Source organism: Theropithecus gelada, chromosome 3 (genome assembly GCF_003255815.1).
Source record: "Theropithecus gelada isolate Dixy chromosome 3, Tgel_1.0, whole genome shotgun sequence".
In the NCBI taxonomy this organism is placed as follows: Eukaryota; Metazoa; Chordata; class Mammalia; order Primates; family Cercopithecidae; genus Theropithecus; species Theropithecus gelada.
Genome location: NC_037670.1, coordinates 98,524,030 through 98,546,276, shown reverse-complemented (window position 1 = coordinate 98,546,276; position 22,247 = coordinate 98,524,030). Strand labels below are relative to the sequence as shown.

Here is a 22,247-nt window from a genome sequence, read left to right as displayed (position 1 = left end):
ATATATAAAAAGGGGAGACTGAAGTGAAAACTTGCTTCTTGCTTTGAGGTTGTATAAATGTTGCCAAAACTATGCCCAATGCCTACTCTAGTGTGGGAAACAGAGTTCCCACTCAAAGAATTGTACAGTGGTGACTCTGGAATCTAGAAGCCTGTCGCTAGTGTGAATGGAACTGAACTAATTTCCTTCAAGGGAAAGGCCAAAGACAGTGAATAAGTGATAGAAACTTGTGGTGAGAATCAAGCAATGCAGAGACATTAAAAAATTCTTAGAACCATATGGATGCTAACATATTCGATTTTAATAATGAATAACTAATTCAAATATCCTGATTCTTTTTAAAAATCAAAGTCATGAATTGCATCCACCTAAGACACTATTAGAAATATAGGAGCTATAGTTTTATACCTTGGGGTGGCATTTCGTTTTCCAAAGCAAATATTTGAGACTGTCTCTTTTTAAATGTTTCATTCAGGGATAAAATATGACGTTTGGATTATCTCCTTAACATATTGCATCAAATAGATAAAAATATCTCCTCTTAATATTACCTCTATTCTCTCAATAAGACTGATGATAACTCAATCTTCTTTGACTGTAGCCTCTCTTTCCAATTCATCTACAATATTGTCAGATCTTGCTTCAAAATGACCCTGACTTTGTCTTTTCTATTTCTACAGCCATTGTCATAACTTGAAACTAAACTGGGATTCATGATAACTGATTGATTGTACCATCTTTGCTATTTGATATTGGTCAAATCACCTAACTTGATTAAAATGGAGTGGAAGACCTCTAAATCTAAATCTAAATTTCTCTTATTTAGATTTTCCTTCTATAAAATAAAGTGTTATTAGAGATTCTGAGAGAGAGAGAGAGAGAGAGAGAGAGACAGAGACAGAGAGAGAGACAGAGAGAGAGAAAGAGAGAGAGAGATATATATATATTAATTGACTTTCCAGGTGCTTATTATCACATAAGGGGAGGAAGTCGGCTTCTGACAGAGTGATTGGAGAAGACATAAAAAGGATATAGAACGTGGAGTAGGCCTTGAATAATGTGCAGAATGTTAACAAGTCAGAGGAAAGGGCAGTAAGATTAAGCCACCGTTGCTCTTGTCAAACGTTTTCTCAAAATTTATTCTTTCATAAGAGCCTTTAGCACAATGACACTGTTATAGACTGAATGCTTGTGTCTTTCCCAAATTCATCTGTTAAACCTAATCCTCAACGTGATATTAGAAGAGGGTGCTGGCCAGGTGCGGTGGCTCATGCCTGTAATCCCAACACCTTGGGAGGCTGAGGTGGGCGGATCACAAGGTCAGGAGGGCGAGACCATCCCGGCTAACACGGTGAAACCACGTCTCTACTAAAAATACAAAAAAAAAAAAAAAAAAGAAAAGAAAAAGAAAAAAGAAAATAGCAGGGCGTGGTGGCATGTGCCTGTAATCTCAGCTACTGGGGAGGCTGAGGCAGAGGAATCACTTGAACCCGGGAGGCGGAAGTTGCAGTGAGCCGAGATCGCGCCACTCCAATCAGCCTGGGTGACAGAGTGAAGGAAAAAAAAAAAAAGGGGGTGCCTTTGGGAGTTGATTAGGTCATGAGGGTAGAGCCCTCATGAGTGGGACTGGTCCCTTTCCAGAGAGTTTCCTTGTCCCTCTCACATGTGAGGGCACAGAGAAAAGACAGCTCTCTTTTCTATGAAAAGTGGTCCCTCACTAGACACCAAATATTTGACAGTACCTTGATAATGGACTTTCTAGCTTCCAGAACTGTTAGAAGTAAATTTCTATTATCTGTAAGCCTCCAGTCTACAGTATTTTTGTTATAACAGCCCAAATAGACTAAGACAGTAATGAATTTCGGGCTGTTTTTACCCCATGACTCTCATTACTTCTGTTCTTCATATCACATATGAGGGAGAGTCACGTATGCAGTACTTTTTGAATGGCAGGAAAATTGAGATTCATGAAGATGTCATGAGTAAATCTCCCCAAATCTGAAATTAATTTCGCCTCCAGATTTCTGTATTTATGTTAGGGAAATGTGCATATGTACACGTACACACACACAGACACACAAAACACACACTGTGCTAGACTTTAAGAATAATAAGAGAAAAGACTACTGGCTAAAATGTCCTACTGAAAAGTTTACTAAAAACCTATATTTAATTATGATTATTTAACAGTGATATCAGGTAAGGATGATGTACATTTGAATGTAATTGATTAAACAAAAATATAGAAAGCATTTTTAATTAAATATACCCTATCGGGAAAAGTACTCAAAAACTAAAAGAATGCAGCTGAATAAGCCAGGTAAGCATCGGAAAAGGGATATCACAGAGGTAGGTTCTGGCCAAGAGGTAAGGAACCTGTCTGCAAGCAGCCTCCAATATTCAAATATTGTGGGTTCCTTGGCAAGACTAATAGTATAATGAGTAAGAGTGCTTTAGGCTATTTTAATTAAGGGACAAGTTTATCAAGAAAAATTATAATAATTTTTTTCCTCCATTTAACATGATTTCGGCCACACGCAATGGCTGATGCCTGTAATCCTAGCACTTTGGGAGGCCGAAGTGAGTGGATCACCTGAGGTCAGGAGTTTGAGATCAGCCTGGCCCAACATGGTGAAACCCCATCTCTACTAAAAATACACCAATTAGCTGGACATGGTGGCGTGCGCCTATAGTCCCAGCTACTCGAGAGTCTGAGGCAGGAGAATCGCTTGAACCCGTGAGGCAGAGGTTACACTGAGCCAAGATCACGCGACTGCACTCTAGCCTGGACAAAAAATGAGATCTTGTCTCAAAAAACAAAAACAGAAACAAAACAACAAAAACAAAACAACAACAAACATGTTTTCATGAAGAGAATGTGCTGGTTAGATTGGACTGAAAATAGAATTATTTCACAGTTATTTCAAGTTGTACATAAGAATTGGCATTTTGGTTACAAATTAGCTTTCTATATAGAAAGGAGCCTTATTAGGGGACATTTCTGTACTGGTTTGTCTGTAATGTTCACGAAAGCTTCAATTAGTCTAGGGTTCTCTAGATATTACTGCTTGAATGGGTTTTCTTCGTCAGTATATTATATACAATAAAGCCTACATATATTAGTTAATAACTTTTGAGTGGTGATTGTTTGACAAATGTTGCATGAAGTGCTTCACATCTAATCTGTAACAGGACTTTATGTTTTCTGTTTTAAAATTAATGTAATTTTATAGTCAAAGGGACTGAGGAACAGAAATGTTAAGTACTTTGTCCAACATCACACAGCTGGTAAGTGAAGGAGCCCAAATTCAAAAGAAGATAATCTAGCTTCTGAACCCACATTCTTAATCCCTGTGGCAAACGGCTTGTCAGATTGGACTGATAATGCTTAAATCCATCTTCCGTGCTGAGAATATCATATGATTCACTATAAAGTAAGTAACAAATTATAAAGAGTATACTCTGTAAGTTTTGAAATCCTACTCAATTTTGTTGTTGTTGTTGGATAAGAAACTTTGGGTAACTTTAGCAAATGTTGCTCAGAGGTTAGTCCTCTGATTTATTTATCACCCCTCCAGCTTTACTGAGGTATAATTAAATATTGTATATATTGGAGGTGTCAACATGATGTTCTGATATACATACAAACTGTGAAATGATTGCCACAATCTAATTAACGTATCACCTCACATCGTTACCTTTTGTGTGTGTGTTGCAAGATCTATACTCAGCAAATCTGAAGTTTACAAAACACTATTATTAACTATACTGCTGTATATTATTATTGACACTACAATACATACTTTATGTTAGATCTTCAGAAAATATTCATCCCACATAACTAAAGCTTTTTACCCTTTTTAAAACATAATCTCCTCATTTCCCCAACTGCTAGTCACTGCCAATGATCTTTCTATTCCCTAATTCTAGAAGTCAGATGTTGTTGTTTTTTAAGATTACACATGTAAGTGAGATCATGCAGTATTTGTCTTTCTGTGTCTAGCTTATTAACTTCGCATAATGTCCTCTAGGTACATTCACATTGTCACAAATGACAAAATTTCCTTCTTTTTAAGGCTGAAGAATATTCCACTGTGTGTGTGTATGTGTGTTATGTGTGCATGTAGCACATTTCTTTATCTATGCCTGGACACATGAACACTAAGGTTGGTATCATATTTTGGCTATTCTGAATAATGTGGCAGTGAACATGAGAGTACAGATATTTCTTCAACACATTGATCTCATTTTTTTTATATATACCCAGAATTTAGATTGCTGGATCATATGGTAGTTCTGTTTTTAATTTTGTGAGAAACTTCCATACAGTTTTCCATAATGGCTGTACCAGTTTACACTCCCAGGAAGAGGTTACAAGGTTTCCCCTTTCTCCGTATCTTCTCCAACGTTTATCTTTAGTCTTTTTGATCATAGCCATTCTAAGAGGTGTGAGGTAACATCTCATTGTGATTTTGACTTGTATTTTCCTTATAATAAATGATGTTGAACATTTTTTCACATATATTTTTGCCATTTGTATATCTCCTTTTGCAAAATGTCTCTTCAGGTCTTTGCAAATTTTTTAATTTGGTTATTTGTTTTCTTGCTACTGAGTTGTTAGGTTCCTTATATATTTTGACTATTAACTCTTTATCAGACATATAATTTACAAATATTTTCGTCTATTTTGTAGGTTGTCTGTTTATGATATTGATTATTTCCTTTGCTGTGCAGAGGTTTTTAGTTTGATGCAATACCACTTGTCTATTTTTGATTTTGTTGCTTGTACTTTTGGGATCATAGCCAAAAAAAAAAAAAAAAAAAATCATTGCGTAGACTAATATGGAGTAGCTTTTCCTGATGTTTTCTTCTAGCAGTTTCTAGTTAAAGGTTTTATGTTTAAAATTTTAATCCATTTTAGATTGAATTTTTTTATATGTTGTGAAATAGGAGTTCGATTCCATTCTTCAGGATGTGTATATCCAGGTTTCCCCGCGCCATTTGTTGAGGAGACTGTGATTTCCTGATTATGTGTTCTTGGCAGCTTTGTCAAAGATCAATTGGCCATAAATGAGTGGATTTATTTCTGGGCTATTTTGTTTCATTGGTTGACACGTCTGTTTTGATTACTATACCTTGGTAGTATATTTTGAAATCAAGTTGTGTGATGTATCAATGCCTCAATCTTCTACTTGTATAAGATTGCTTTGGCTATTTGGGGTCTTTTGTTGTTCCATATAAGTTTTAGCATTGTGTTTTCTATTTCTGTGAAAAATGCCATTGTAATTTTGGTAGGAATTACATTAAATCTGTAGATAGCTTTGTATGTAGTATGGACATTTTAACAATATTAATTCTTATAATTCAGGAACATGGGTATTTTTCCATTTATTCATGTTTTCTTGAATTTCTTTCATCAATGCTTTTAGTTTTCAGTGTATAAATATTTTACCACTTTTTACTTTGCTCCTAAATATTTTATGTTTTGATGCTATTTTAAATAGAATGTTTTTAAAATTCTTTTTCTGATAGTTCCTTTTCAGTTTATAGAAGTGCAACTAATTTTTGTGTGTTTATTATGTATACTGCGGTACTATTCAATTCATTTTTAGTTTTAACAGCTTTTGGTATAGTCTGGAGTTTTCTGTATATAAGATCACGCCATCTGCAAAGATACCATTTTGTTTCTTTCTTTTCAATGTGAATGACTTTTATTTTGTTCTTAGCTAATTGTTCTGATTAGGAGTTCCTGTATGTACCATATTGAAAACAAGTGTTAAGAGAGAGCAGTCTTGACTCATTTCTGATTTTAAGAGAAAGGCTTTCAACTTTTCACTGTTGAGTGTGTTGGCTTTGGGTCTCTCTTATATGGCGTTTATTATGTTAAGGAATGCACATTCCTTCTATACCTAATTTGGTAAGTGTCTTTATTACAAAAGAATGTTGATTTTTTTTCACATGCTTTTTCAGCATCTATTTAGGGGATCAGATGGTTTTCGTACATCATTCTGGAAATGTGGTATATCACATTTATTGATTTGTGTATGATGAAGCATCCTTACATCCTTGGAGTCCCACTTAATCAGATTGTATGACCCTTTTAATGTGCTGTTGAATTTGGTTTGCTAGTATATTGTAGAGTTTTTTGCATCTATGTTCATCAGGAATATGGGCCTCTAATTTTCTTTTCTTGTAGTGTTTGTATCTGGCTTTGTTGTCAGTGTAATCCTGGCCTTGCAAAATTAGTCTGGAAGTATTCCTTCTGCTTCCTGCTTCTTCCATTTTGTGGAATGTTTGGTAGACTTCACCAGTGAAGCCATCAGCTCCTAGACTTTTCTTTGTTGGGAGGTTTTGATTACTGATTCAATCTCCTTACTCATTATTGATCTGTTCAAATTTTCTATTACTTTACAATTTAGTCTTAGTAGATTGTGTGTTTCTAGAAATTTATCCATTTTTTCAAGGTTATGTAATTTGTCAACATATAATTGTTCATTATAGCCTCTTATGATCCTTTGAATTTCTGTGGTAACAGTTGTACTGTCTTCGCTTTCATTTCTGGTTTTAATTGGATCTTCTCTTTTTTATTCTAGTCTAATTAAAGGTTTGTAATTTTTTTTTATCTTTCCGAAACACCAACTCATAATTTCATCACTTTTTAAAAAATCATTTTCTCCTGTTGATTTCATTTATTTTTGCTCTGACATTTATTATTTCCTTCCTTCTGCTAATTTTGGGTTTAATTTGCTCCTCATTTTTTAGCTTCTTGAGGTAGAACATCAGGTTGTTTATTCAAAATATTTTTCCTTTGTTTTCTTTTTCTATTTTATTTTATTTTATTTTATCTTATTTTATTTTATTTTACTTTATTTTATTTTATTTTATTGAGACAGTCTTGTTATGTTACCCAGGCTGGAGTGCAGTAATGCAACCATGGGTCACTACAACCTCAACCTCCTGCACTCAATGGATCCTCCTGCCTCAGCCTCTCAAGTAGCTGGGATTGCAGGGGTGGGCTACCATACTTGCCTATTTTTTTTTTTTTTGGTAGAAATGGGGTTTCACCATGTTGCCTAGGCTGGTCTCGAATTTCTGGGCTCAAGTAATCTGCCTGCCTTAGCCTCTAAAAATGTTGTGATTACAGACATGAGCCACCATGCCTGGCTTCTTTTCTTAATGTCAGCATTTATTATTAAATTTCCATCTTAGAACTGTTTTTGCTGTAACACATGGGTTTCAGTAGGTTTTGTTTCTATTTTTATTTGTCTCAATATATTCTTTAATTTACATTTTAATTTTGGCTTTTATCCAATGGTTGTTCAGGAGTATGTTGTTTAGTTTCCTCATATTTTCAATTTTCCAATTTTCCTCCTGTTACTGATTTCTAGTTTCATACCATTTCAGTCAGAAAATATATTTAATATTATGTCAATCTTCTTAACTGTGTTAAAATTTGTGAACTAACATATATATCCTGGAGAATATTCTGTGTGCATGTGAACATAATGTACATTCTGCTGTGTTGGATGGAATGTTCTGTATATGTTTCTTATGTCCATTTGGTCAGTAGTGTTGTAGAAGCCTACTCTTTCCTTATTGATTTTCTGTCTGTGTGAAGATAATGGGGTATTGAAGTCCCCTACTGTTATTGCATTGTGGTTTATTTCTCCTTTCAGTTCAGTAAATATTTGCTTTATATATTTAGGTGTGCTAATACTTGGTGCATATATGCATACAATTTTTATATCCTCTTGATGAATTGAACACTTTATTATAATATAATAACCTTCTTTGTCTCTTGTGACAGGTTTTGACTTAAAATCTAATTCATCTTATGTAAGCAGAGCCACCTTGATGCTTTTATTATTTGCAGAAAATATCTCTTGATCTCTGTAAACTTTCAATCTATGTATGTACTTGAAGCTAAAGTGAGTCTCTTTTAGGCAGTATATAGCTGGATACTGTATTTTTATCCATTTAGCCACTCTACGTCTTTTGACTGGAGACTTTAATCTACTCAAATTTTATGTAATTGTTACTAGGATAGGACTTCCTACTGTTATTTTGTTGTTTTCTGACTGCTTTGCATTTCTTTCTTTCTTTTTTTCCTCTGACTGTATTACTTCTGAATCGATGGCTTTTTGTAGTGCTATACTGTGATTCATTTCTCTTTTGTATATCTACCACAGATTTTGTTTTGTGGTTATCTGGGGATTATCTAAAACGTCTTAGAATTATAACAGTCCTTTTTTAAGCTGATAACTTTGACTATAGATAATAATTCTACACTTTTACTTCTCCCACATTTTATGTTATTGATGTCAGTATTTACATTTGTTATATTATGTATCCATTCACAAATTACTGTAGCTATGGATTTTTAAAGTTTTGTCAATTAACTTTTAGACTAGATTAAAGATAATGTATACATTATTATTATAGTATTAGAGTATGTTGAATTTGACGATATTTTTACCTTTATAGGGAGCTTTATTTTTTACTTTCATATGCTTTTATGTTAATTAGCCTTTTGTTTCAACTTAAGAACTCTAGCTTTTCTTTTAAGTTAGGTCTGATAGTGATCCATTTCCTAGCTTCTATTTGTCTCGGAAAATATTTCTCCTTCGTTACTGAAGAACAGTCTTGTTAGGTATTATACTTCTGGTTAGTCTGCTTTCTTTTATTTTTTGCTTTTATCTCATTTAATATGTCACATCTCTTCTCCTGCCCTGCAAGGTTTCTGTTGAAAAATCCACTGAATGTCTTACAGAGATTTCCTTTGTGTAACAATTCACTCTTGTTACTTTCACAATTGTGTTCAACTTTTGAGAACTTGATTATGATGTATCTCCATGAAGATCTTTATGTTTAATCTGTTAGGGTTCTTTGGTCTTCATGGATTGGGATGTTCATTTTCCTCTCCAGATTGGGAAGTTTTCTGTCATTATTTCTTTAAATAAGCTTGTTGCCCTTTCTCTTGCTCTACTCATTCTGAATCTTTTATAATGCATATTTGGTGTTCTTGATGGTGTCTCATAAGTCCTGTAGGCTTCTTTTACTCCTTTTTAATTCTTTTACCCATATTAAGTCTGCTGTTGAAATTTTACCCAGATCAAGTCTGCTGTTGAACCCTTGTGGCTCACTGAGATTCTTTAAGATGAATATTTAAAATTATTTTGTCAGGCAGCTTGTAATTACCAATTTCCTTAGGGTTGGTTACTGATGCTTCACTTTGATACTTCGATACTATCATGTTTTCCCGATTATTCACGATTTTATGGCTTTGCTTGATGTCTGCTTATTTAATGAAATGACAGCTCTTTCAGTCCGCATAGACTACTCAGGAAAGGAAAACTCTTCACAAGTTAGCCTATCCAGAGATTCTGGATGAGCTCCATGGGCAGACTTGATGTTAGAATACTCTGACAGGCTGGCTTGGTGCCTGGGTCAGTGGGTAACCATCGCTGGCACCTGGGTCCACAGGGCTCAACCAGGTGCCTGGCTCCACAGACATAGGCCTTGTCCCTAGGCCTCTGAGGCAGGGCCTGAAGCCTTGGACTGTGGAGGCAGGTATGCCTCTGGAATGGGCCTAGAACTTAGGTCCATGGGGTTTAACTGGAGCTTGGGTACACAGGAGCCAGTCTGGGGCCAGAGTCCACTGGGATGGGCATGGCTCTGGGGTTGACAGAAAGAGGAGTGCTCATTTCACTCTTCTTTCCCATGTGAGGATCTCTCTCTCCATGTTGTGCTATATGGGCTTGGACAAACTGGTGTTGTGGGTAAGGTGAAAATGTTCTTCCTACCCTCTTTAATGTGTGTTTTCTAATTTCTGTGTTTCACTCAGGTGCTATAATCTGTCATCCAGATTCCTTAGCTCTCGTGAAGATATCTTTGTGTGTAAATGGTTGTTCAAATTGACTTTTTATTTTTTTTTAGACGTGGAATCTCGCTGTATCACCCAGGCTGGAGTGCAGTGGTGCAATCTCGGCTTACTGCAACCTCCGCCTCCTGGGTTCAAGCGATTCTCTTGCCTCAGCCTCCCTAAGTGCTGGGATTACAGGCGTGAGCCACCACACTTGGCCACTTACATTGATTTGCATGTGAGGGCAAGAGTGCTGCCAACTCCTATTCTGCCATCTTGCTGTCACTTGAGGAGCCCCCTGACTTTTGTATATGTGATGTCATCTGCATCTCCAGCTGTCTGGCCCAGGCTATTAGCACTAGATTGTCTAACAATTCATTAAGGGCCCTATTGTCTAATCTTAACAACTGATTATTAACATCTGAAATAACTACAGTTTCCTATCCTTTATCCTTATTGCTATTATGTTTGAAATCTCTCTGCCATCAAGTTTATCTTACCCTCAGTGGGATTAGATTTTGAATACTGTGATATAAATGAAATCTTAAAATACATTCAATTAAAATATTTTATACTTGAAGTTGAAAACTAAAATGACCTCTTCACTTTTTATTATCCTCTGAGACGTATGCATCTCCTTTGTGTTAGACTTCTGTCAGACTGCATCCATGGGGCTTCTCTTCTATGTGTCCATTTGTCTCCCAAATATACAGTATGTGCCTTTGGTTTAGGTACTAACACTTGCCAGTATCAGTTATGACCAGGTTAATAAGATCATATTAAAATGAATGATAGCTTATGCTCAGAAAACAAAGTATGCCTAGGTTATAAAGGTTATGTTTTATTTATAACTGTCCAATGCAACTGATAAACATTTCCCTGACATTAAGTTGTTTAGACAATATTATGTGGGTCTCACTTTCATTGATATGAGACAATGAAAGAAGACAAAGAGAAAGAAGGAGTGAGAGGTACAAAAGAAGAAGTAGGAGGGCACTATATTCTATAGATGAAAATTTGCAATCTAGAGGAGCAAGTAGCTTTTCTAAGGCTATAGAACCAAGAGAAAGGACCAAGATTTGAGTTGAAAACATTGTACCTGCCTTATACTCTCTTGCTACATCCAGAAGAGATTTCAGATTCTTTTTATCATGCTTTCTCCACATCCTCAATCCAACCTCAATGAAAGTATTCAGCCATTTGTTGAGGATGCAGGGAGATACACGCAGCTAGTGAATTATTGGACAAAATGAATCTACTTCTCTGATCTTGACATCACATGATAGAACATAGAATTTATCCTCATTAATTAGGAAGGGTGCTATTTAAAATGGACCACAGAATATAGAATCAGATAATTGCATTTGAGTTTCAACTCAGATATACAGTAGATAAAATGTTAGCTACATCATCCAACAACCCTGAATCTTACTCAGTTTAACCACATGCATGTTAATTAGCATTGATCTATTTTAAACTGTTGTAATATATATTGGAAAGTACTTCTCTATATATTTTATCAACCCTACATATATATACATAGAGTACTTTGTATATTTCAATTATTATTTTTAGTTACTTCTAGATACCTAAAAATCTTTCTTTCTGTGCAAAATTGTGTCTCTTTGTTTGTTTTCCTCCATAGCAAATGCAGCAGTATGTGATCAAGTATATTCTAAAAGTAAAATGAGAAATGAAAAATAGAACCCATCTGAGATTTTTCCTTCTTTACCCCATCTTCAGCCCTTCCCTAATACCTTGTAAGGAATTTTCTTACCGTGAGTATTCACAAAATCGGATTAATTCCCTAGAGTTAACAATGTCCCTAGCACTGGGTAGTGTAAACAACTGGGTTTTCCTTTTAAAAGTGGCAAGGCAGCCAGTAGAAGTTGGAGGAAGTCCTACATTCAATTCATTATAGTAACAATATAAAAAATTCACAAAATTTTAAAGTAAATAATAAGTTATGAAAAAAAGACAAATGGGTATGACAATGTGATGAAGTCTGAATATGGTGTCAGAACAAAGTAGCTTTCTTAAAACTGTTCTCCATTGCCTGGATAAGAATTATTTGTAATCAACCAGCTTGGAAACTCCTTTTGAAAGAAGATGTAAACTTGCAACAAAAATGAAAACATTCCCATTTAAGCCTTGGAAAAAATAAAATAATTTAATTAGAGGTGTTTTAGTGATTAAATATTTTAATATTAATCACCCTCCTATTGCTACTACACATAATGCAATCAGCAGAGTCAATATGTGTATACTCTTATGATGATAAAGATCAAGACATAGAATTCAATTAAAGACATTTCACTCTACTTGCAGCATCTCCCTTGGCCCCTAATTAAGTGGGAAGAAAGAAAAAAAGAATAAGAATTCTTGAAATCTTTTCAGAGCACTGTGAAACAGGAAGCACATGCAGAGATTACTTGGTGACCCCTATGTTGCTGCAAAAGTAAGAATAAATAACAAGGTTACAATAATGCCCTTGCTAAAACCTTTCACGTATAAAAAAATAATATAATGTATGCCTACTCCAAGCTCATGAACTTAATGTTGATTCTCTCTATTGATTCATTCACCATCGTTTGTAAAAAAGCCCTTCATCTTTATTACACTGTCTTCCCATCTCTCTCTTTTTTTTTTTCTCCTCTTCTCCTTGCAGCTAAGCTTTTAGAATGGTTATTTGTACTTTTTTGTTCCCTTTCTCGCCTTCCATTTCACTGTTCTCTAAACTGCAATCAGGCTTTGAGCATGTGCTCCAACCCCAACGAACCTATCACAGCAAAGATCACTGAGGTTCTATTAAGTGTGAGACACAGTACAAATATTTCTGTCCCTATATTTTTGACCTTTCTGAAGCTCATGAAATAATTCTAGGTGCCAGAAACCTTTATTTCTAGCTTTTTAAGATACTGTTCCCTTATGATTCTCCTTATTGTTTATTAATCATTCTGTCTAAATACTGGCAGAGTTTGGTCCATTTCATTAGACTTTCAAAGAACTAGCTTGTTTGTTTTATTTGCTTATCTATTGAATCTTTGCTTTTTACTGAATCAGTTTTTACTTTTATCTCTTACATTATCTTCCTCTTCCACATTTTCTGCATTAACTCTGCCATTTTCCTAAATTTCTGAGTTGATCTCTTAGCTCATTTACTTTTATGCTTTCTTCTTTCCTGGGACTTCTTTCTTAGTACGTTCTTCTTTTCTAGTACTTGTATTATAGTCATATTGATTTCTTAGCTCATTAATTTTTAATCTTTTTTGTAGTACTTATATAATTTTCCCTTTAAATACCACTTGAAAGCCTCTCTTAAAGTTAATCTACAGTATTTAATTTTTATTCCCATTCTAAAATATTTTATTTATTTTTTCATTTTGATAGTTTAGTATTTCCAAATGTATGAATACTTCAAGTGCTATTTTTTGAATTTTATAAAAAATATTTTAAGTGGGAAAATGAAATTATCTGTTTTACGTGTTTTAAAAGATTACTGAGGTTGTTGTGATAGTTAATGGAATATAGCCAGAGTGGGTATTTTGAAAATAAATCGGAGGTTATTGCATAGATTGAGAGAAGATGGTAGTTTTATTAGGATACTCAGTAAAGGCAGAAGAGATGTAGACAGATTCAAACATGCATTGAAGGTATAATGGACAAAATAAGTAGTAGCATCAAGAATAACATTAAAGAGAAAAGTGAGGAAAGAGGGAGCAAGGACCAGCGCCAAGTAGCTTCTCCTTGGTTTTTCTATATGTATCTCTTCTAATTAAATTTTGAGAATAACTCAGCTGGGCGCGGTGGTTTATATCTGTAATCCTGATACTTTGGGAAGTTGAGGTGGGAGAATCTCTGGAGACCAGAAGTTTGAGACCAGCATGGGCAACATAGTGAGATCCTATCTCTAAAAACAAACAAAATAGCCAGGAATGGTGGCACACTCCTGCAGTTCTAGCTATTGGGGTGGCTGAGGTGGGAGGATTAATGGAACATAAGAATTGAAGGTTACAGTGAGCTATGATCTTGCCAATGGATTCCAGCCTGGGTGACAGATTTTTTATTCTGTCATTTATTAGACAGAATTTATTCTGTCCTTTATTAGAATGAAATAAAAAATGTATTCTGTTATTAGAATAAAATTTTATTCTATTTTTTTTTTACATTAGAATAACTCATATTAGTTCTAGACTTTCTGTTATCTGAACACTAAATGCATGATTTCTACCCTCAACAAAACACAGACATTTTTATTAGCTTGGAAAACAGACTGTAAGTGTTGTCAATACAAAAGAATGGCATTCTTTATAAAAGTCTCTGAGTAGGATAACCAAATTAACCAACGGACTATGATGCGTGATACGGTTTGGCTGTGTCCCCACTCAAATCTCGTCTTGAATTGTAGTTCCCATAATCCCCATGTGTCGTGGGAGGCACACGGTGGGAAATAATTGAATCATAGAGGCTGTTACCCCCATGCTGTTTTTGTGATAGTGAGTTCTCATGAGATCTGATGGCTTCATATGGGGCTTTTTTCCCTTTGCTTGGCAGTTCTCTTTCCTACACCCCTGTGAAGAGGCGTCTTCCATCATGATTATAAGTTTCCTGAGGCCTCCACAGCCATGTGGAACTGTGAGTCAATTAAACCTTTTTTTTTTTTTTTTGAGATGGAGTTTGGCTCTTGTTGCCCAGGCTGGAGTGTAATGGCGCGATTTCAGCTGATTGCAACCTCCACCTCCCGGGTTCAAGCAATTCTCCTGTTTCAGTCTCCCAAGTAGCTGGGATTACAGGCGCCCAACACCACGCCTGGCTAATTTTTGTATTTTTTAATAGAGATAGGGTTTCACCATGTTGGCCAGGCTGGTCCTGAACTCCTGACCCCAGGTAATTCACCTGCCTCTGCCTCCCAAAGTGCTGGGATTACAGGTGTGAGCCACCGCATCTGGCCTAAACCTTTTTTCTTTATAAGTTACCCAGTCTCAGGTATTTCTTCATAGCAGTGTGAGAACGGACTAATAAAATGAGTAAAAGTTGACATATTTAACAGAAACATTTTTTCTAACTGTGAAAGGGATTAATATAAATTTTGTTCAACATTCACAGTTTTGTAGACCAGTAGGACTTTGTGATACCATGTATTCAAGTGTGGTTGAATTTAATTTTTAAAAGAATACCAGAATAAGAAGACTGTGTGTTAAGAATAGAGGTAATCATGCTTGGAGAAGGTATTTTGGATGAGAAGAAGAATATAGATTAGCTTTGTTTGTACATTATAGCTTTTTAAAGTTAAGAGTCAGTAAATAGTCTGGATTAAACACTTTTTAGATTTGTTGACTAGGAGAATAATTAAAGATACGTTTTCAAAGACTACAGATGAAATTTATAAACAGCTGAAATTAGGGGGAAATGCAACAGGATATTCTCTGCCACTTTGTCCTATAGCTTCCTTGCATAATCCAAGAACATTTAATCAGTTTAAATTTGCCTGAATGGAAGAGAACAAGAATTGCTAGATGGTGAAAGGAATGGGAGGGAACAACCCCAGAGACGGCAAATGCAGCTGCAGCTCTCCAATGGCAACAAGTGTTATGGAAATACACATAAGCACAATCAAGTCTATGTACAGCAGGAACTTGGTCTTTGGTGCAAAAAGGAACAGACTTTTCACAGTTGATTTAATTTGTCTATGTTATAAATGGAATAGTAATCATATAAAGGAATAAAAAAGAATCCATAGCCCTAGGGTATGTGTGTTGCTTCAACTGTGCCTAACCCTCAAAAACATGCGATTCTTCCTAGGAAAATCTGAAGCTTTTGAATTATTATTGGGAGGCACTTTTTTAAAAAAACTAAGAAAATTTTGACTCTTAAAGCCTGATGTAAGTCCTGCTCTAATTTGTAATGTAGATTTTAGATGGTTTTGTCTATGAAATTTGTTCAATAGATTCAAAGCAACAATTCTATACAGTGTAACTTTCCTTGTTGAACATGATTTAAAAAAAACCCTTGAACACTCATCTGTGTCTCTCCTAGTAGAGAGAACAGATTCACAAATGGGCATTGACTGTCTCTGTCCTACCTAATGAATTTCTTCATAGAAAGGCAAAAGGTGAATACAACTCAAAGATGATAGTGCAATTATGTGTGGAAATTGTTGACATATAAGAGCCTATTTTATATATTTATGAACAAAAATTATGTAAAAATGCAATACTGGCAATTTAACAAGGTCTATTAAGTTAACATCAATCAAATCTTTTGCATTTATTCAAAATATAGTAAATTCTCACCTAGTAAAGTTTCTCTCTCTCTCTCTCTCTCTCTCTCTATATATATATATATATATATATACACTCACACACACACATACACACACACACACATATACCTATATATATATTTTTGTGTGTGTGTGTGGAGATGGAGTCTTGCTCTGTCACCCAGGCTGAAGTGCAGTGGCGTGATCTCGACTCACTGCAACTTCTGCCTCCCAGGTTCAAGTGATTCTCCTGCCTCAGCCTCCCACGTAGCTGGGATTATAGGTGTGAGCCACCACACTCAGCTAATTTTTGTATTTTTAGTAGAGACGGGTTTTATCATGTTGGCCAGGATGTTCTTGAACTCCTGACCTCAGGTGATCCACTCACCTCAGCCTCCCAAGGTTCTGAGATTACAGGCATGGGCCACCATGCCCAGCCAAAGTCAATGTATTTCAAATGTTCACTGTCATTGCATTTGCCTTGTAACTATAGATCTCAGGTAGTGCCCAGTGGGTAGCTATGGGGTTCTCTTTTCTGGTTCCTAATAGGAATGTCTGACATTGTCATTGAAGCATTAAAATTATAGGAATGTTTTATTGTTTGCTACCATTTCTCTTTCTACCTTTGATCCAATATTAAATGGTGTTCCTTAATTTCACAAGCATGTTATGTAAAATAAATACATTTCAAATAGTTGAGCACTTTTATCTTCTGGGTTTGCAATTATTCATGTCCTGACTTTGAAACTTTATTTCAGATTAAAAACAAATTAAAACATATACATCCCTACATATGTGTACACACACATGCACACACACACACACACACGCACATACACATGGTTGAATTTGCTTAGGAAAGAAATCCATCAAAATAAATAATTCATGTTGGGATGGACTGAAATCTAGTCTTTTAGGAGGTGCCAACAGATGGTTTACATTTATAGAATGCACACTTGCTGACTTCCAAACAGAAATTAAAATTCATAAAGTATATCATTAGGACTCCTTATAAGCAGCATTATGTTTATGGTATGAATTTGGATTTTCCCAGGTGAACAGTTTTCCATCATAATTTTACTAAGATAAGGGAAACAAATTGCTTTCCAGTTACTATTTTGTGTTAGCAAGTTTAAAATCAAAGCCTGCTGCTGATCATCCAGCAGCACATGCCAATAAACTCAGACCTCAGTAGGGCTGTTGTTTTCATGATGATTATCATTTTATAAGAAGTCTTGGGCATTTTTAATCCTTAAAACAATAGGCATTATTGCAACTAATAAAATAAGGCAGTTTGTTTAGCTTTCACTTCCTATTACATCAGTTAGGTTAGGAACTTTCTATCAGTATAATTAGGGGTGAGACCTCAGCTTATTAAAGTTCAGGCAATAAGGCACTTTTAGTTAATTTTAGCAACCCTTTTGGCTTAAGTAGAGCTCCTTAATACCATGGGATAATAGCAACATTTTATTTTTAGTAAATGTTGCCACTAACCAAAACGTTAACATTTGTATCAGGTAAGGTTATAATTAAAACTTGTTTTATGTCTGCAAAAAGTTAATCCGTTGCTCATGAAGATTTTGTCTACACAAAGTAAAGTGGATTATGATTGGTTATACATTTAGTGAAATCAAAAAGTCATGAAAACCACTTAAAACCAAAACAAGCCTGAGATTTTATTCACTAAGTGTGTCTAGTAGTTTACTTGATCAAATTAGCTAAATAAATGACAAACCCTATCCAGAATGGTAGTATTTACATATGGAGAATATAAGAAAATATAAAAAAGTTAATTGGGCAATTGCTAGATTTTCTTAAGGATATTTGAACTGGTATAAGTTATACAGGCAATTGTTTTCAGTCTCTTTCCAACATGTTGGGTTGCCCACTGCCAAAATAATTCAGACAAATATTACAGTGGGAAAAATCTGTCATTTCAGTTAAAAAAAAAAAAAGCCAAGCTGTAAATGTTTTGTATCATAGAAATAAAATAACTAGTGTTGTAGGCTGAATTTGTTGCTTTTAAATCAATGATTTTCATAATGTATAGGTGGTCTTTTCATATTTTTATGCAGAAATACCTAAATGTTGGCATAGATCATTCCAAGCAAATACAATATTCTCCGTCTGTAAACTTTAGATATCATATACCATATGGTGAAGGATGAATGAGGAATAGAAGTTTTGGACACATCTATTCAACAAAAACACCTGGAGTTGATACTTTTGCCTTTCTAGTGATTGACTTGAAAGTCAATCCTCAATTAGGAGAAAAACTAGATATTATATTTGGATTCAATTAATCCATAATCAATACAATATATAGTCTATACATGACTAAATATAAAATAAGATAGAACAGCACTTTCTTCCTTAAAATGGATATAGGAAAGAAACCAAAACATATTTTGTATAGATATAATTTGTGATGTTTTAATAGGGGTAAAATAATCTGGTGATATTTTTGAATTTTATATTCTAGAATTCAATATTTTAATCTGTCAGCCTGATTCTTTTACAACTGAGCACAGTATTCCAAAAGTTTACATTCCATATTTTTCTTGGAAAGCAATTGGCATTAAATGTCATTAAGAACACAAAGCAAAAATAAATTCTTCCATGTAAAGCTCCTCAATTAAACACCTTAACAGCAAGCCATGATAGTAAGATTATGCATAGTGAAATGTGCCTTACACACGCCAGAAAACTTTGAATGAATCCTGGGTTGTGTGGCGAATAATCAAGAAAATGTATTTATCCTATCTTGTCTTAGGTTAGGAGAAAGTATAAGTGAGGGCAGAGGGCTCCTCTGGAATATAGGAGCTCCCAAGATAATGGAATATCAGTTGAATTTGCAGCCTAAAAAAGGAAACCTAATAGTCCAATGGTCTTGGGTAGAAAGAGTTTAGCATAATTGATCCCTGTAGAATTTACCTTGTAGAATGGATGGTACTGTGGTCTGAATGTTTGTGTCCCCTCAAAATTCATATGATAAATGTGATAGCATTAAGAGGTGGTGCCTTTAGGAGGTAATTAGATCATAAGGGCAGGACTTTCATAAATGAGATTACTTTTTTAATAAGAGACACCTAGGGGACCTTGCTTGCCCCTTCTACTTTGTGAGGACACAATGAAAAGAAGCTGTGTATGAGTGAGAGTGAAAGCACAGGTCCTCTTCAGACATTGAATCTGCCTGGGCCTTGTTCTCAGACTTTGCAGCCTCCAGAACCCTGAAAAATAAATTATGTTGTTTAAAAGCCACCCAGTGTGTGATATTTTGTTACAGCAGCCTAAACAAACTAACCTATATGGGACCCAAATGTAGTTACTGTTCGTGGAAGAATAGCTTGGAAGATTTCTGGGCTCAGAGCCAGGCATCTTTCTCAGGGCTATTGCAAAGGACAGTCCCAGAGGAGGAAGGGGCAAGATAGGGAGTGCATGTGGAATGATAAACTCAGAGTTAGGGCCAAACTAACTCCAACTAATCCGACCACTTTAAAGTAGAACCAGACTGAAGCTTAGAACACTAACTGGGCCAGCAGCAGTAAACTGAACAGGGGTCATTGCCCAGGGAACCAAGAAAATCGGAAGACATTTTATTAAACAAATCATATTTTCCCTTTCCAGTAAGAGGTAGCATGGGCCACAATTTTCCCACCACACATCAAGATGACATCTTGGAAAGAATCTGAGGACTAAGATGGGTAGCTAACACCCTGAAGGGCTGCACATTTTATCTTAGAAATACTATGCATTATGTAAAGGGATTCATTAAGAATCAGAATAAATATGTTTTAAAGTAGGTAGGACTATATCTTGTTTTTCTTCCCCACTACTCAGCAAATGGAGGTAAATTCAACTAGATAATTATTGATAACAGAAACTAAATGTTTTCTATGTGCCCAAGTAAACTGTGTGTTTGCAACCCTACAACGGCAGGTAATATTATTACAATTGTCATCATCTTTTTCCTTGTATTGCCTTACAGTTTCCTTTCAGACTAGTATTTCTAATACACTATAGCTATAGCTCTCTTTAAAATATTTTGGTGGATATATAATGATGGGATGAACCTTTGCTTTTTAAAACCTATTTATCTCCCTAGACTCATCTATTGCCATTTTGCCCCAATCCACAACTCATTTTCCAACCATACTTTTAGACTGCTATTCCTGAAGCATGCCATTTTCTCTTTTGCCTCTGGGTTTCTGTACATGACATGCTCTCCTTATATGCTATGCATGGCTAAATCTTGCATATCTATTAGGAATCTGTTCAGACATTACCTTTTCCAAAAATCTTCCTAATCTACGTTGGCCACCTTCAGAAGGGCAACGTTCTTTCTTGCTCTTGAGGACTCCTCAGAACCCAGGTTGAGAGATGATCATTTTTGAGAACACTGTAGATTCATAAAGTTAAAGGCAAGATCTTCCTAATCTGGGAACTCCACTGTCCTAAGAATTGCTACTTGAAGTTTCTTTATCCCTTAGGCAATCGTTTTTTATTGTATTTGCCACTTTGGCCAAAGGAATCCTTTATGTTATATGCCCCTTCACACACTGGAGGTTTACACTGAAACATGAGTTAAGTCTCCAAGTAATGCTGATTATTTATTCTTAGGTACAGCAAGGCTTCTGTGTGAGCAGAGTCCTGGCATCTAGAAAAAAATATTTTGCAGAAATATCAAGATTTTTGTAATAGGAAGAGCCTCTATGAAGTTTGTAGAGGGAGTGCAGTTCTACTTTTGAAATGTATCAGGGACTTCCAACAGGTAGAGTCACAGAGCTCCATGTGATCAAGGCAGATTCATAATGAATTGCCAGTAGTAAGATGAGGGACTTAATGGTATGAACTAGACATTGGTAGATGACAGTGGATTGACTGTTATATGTTCTGTTCTTTATTGTATGATGACATATCCAGGTGAAGCAGAGAACCAGGAAAAGATAATTCACAGCTTTTCTTAGGATGAATGCATTTTTATCAGAAATTTATCTGAAATAGCCAAACCACATGCTTTCAGGTTGGCCCTGATGTCTATATTAAATAGATCCTAAAGACAAATGAACACAGGTGCTTCTGGGACCTCAGTAGCTTGATGGTGACACACATAGGCATGCCTCTGTTGCTTTGTTTTATAGGCAGAGGTCCTAAGAGAATATTGGTAAGTCCTGACTATAATTAAATATCTCACCCAGAGTAGAGGCTCAATTCATGAGTACTAGAGATTATTAATAAACAGGGCCTAAATCTTAAGAAAGTCAAAGAACTTCTATTTTTGTAATTTTTAGAACTGTGAGTTGCCATATAAGAAGTCTGGCTGTTCTACACAGTGACTTTTAGAGAAGTCATGTCAAGAGTGATAGTCCCTGAGAGAAAGGGAGGTCAAGGTGTGCAAGCATCTCAGTATAGATGGCAGCTACGTAAATGAGACATCCTGAATATTTCAGTCCATCTGTGCACCCAGATAACCACAGCCACAGTCAACATCTCTAGAAGCAGAAAAGCTGCCAAATTTGGCCCAAATAAATGCACAACATCATGAGAAAAATGGGGGTTGTTGTTTTAAACCACTAAAATGTGTGAAGTGTTGTCATATAGTAATATATAACTGAAACAAAGACTTTACCAGAAGTAGGGCTTTGCTGTAACATAAATAAAAATGTATGGCATTTGCTTTGTCATGGACACTGGCAGAATCTGTAAGGACTTTAAGGAGACTGTCAGTAAAAGCTGGAGGGACTTCTTTTTTCAGGTTTCTATCCCCGCCCCACCCAAATTTATGCAACAGCATCTTAATCTTCCTGCCTCCAAGTGGGAGATCATTTTTTTCCCCCCTAAAAACAATTCTAAAACATTCAGAGACACTCACTAAACACAGAACAATATTTTTCAGTTTCATACAGGGAGCTTCATTGTTTGGCTTGAGCTTATTTCTCTGATCCTACTGGTTAGCATACACTTTCTCAATTTGGAATGCTTTCTTTTCTCTTGCATCATTTAATTTTTTTTTCTTAGTAGTCTCATTCAGATATTACCCATTTTAACATTAATTAACTAGCCGTGCTTTTCTGCTACTCTCCCATACTGTGCTAATTACTCCAGCTAGCACATTTCCCCCAC

At 35.4% G+C, this 22,247-nt stretch overlaps 1 protein-coding gene and 1 pseudogene across 18 annotated transcripts in view; one reads left to right on the top strand and one right to left on the bottom strand.

Moving 5' to 3' along the window:
* LOC112620549 overlaps nt 1-2,234 on the top strand; it is a 58,318-nt pseudogene extending 56,084 nt beyond the window's left edge.
* DGKB (diacylglycerol kinase beta) overlaps nt 1-22,247 on the bottom strand; it is an 837,327-nt gene that overhangs the window by 98,780 nt on the left and 716,300 nt on the right. The window lies entirely within an intron of this gene.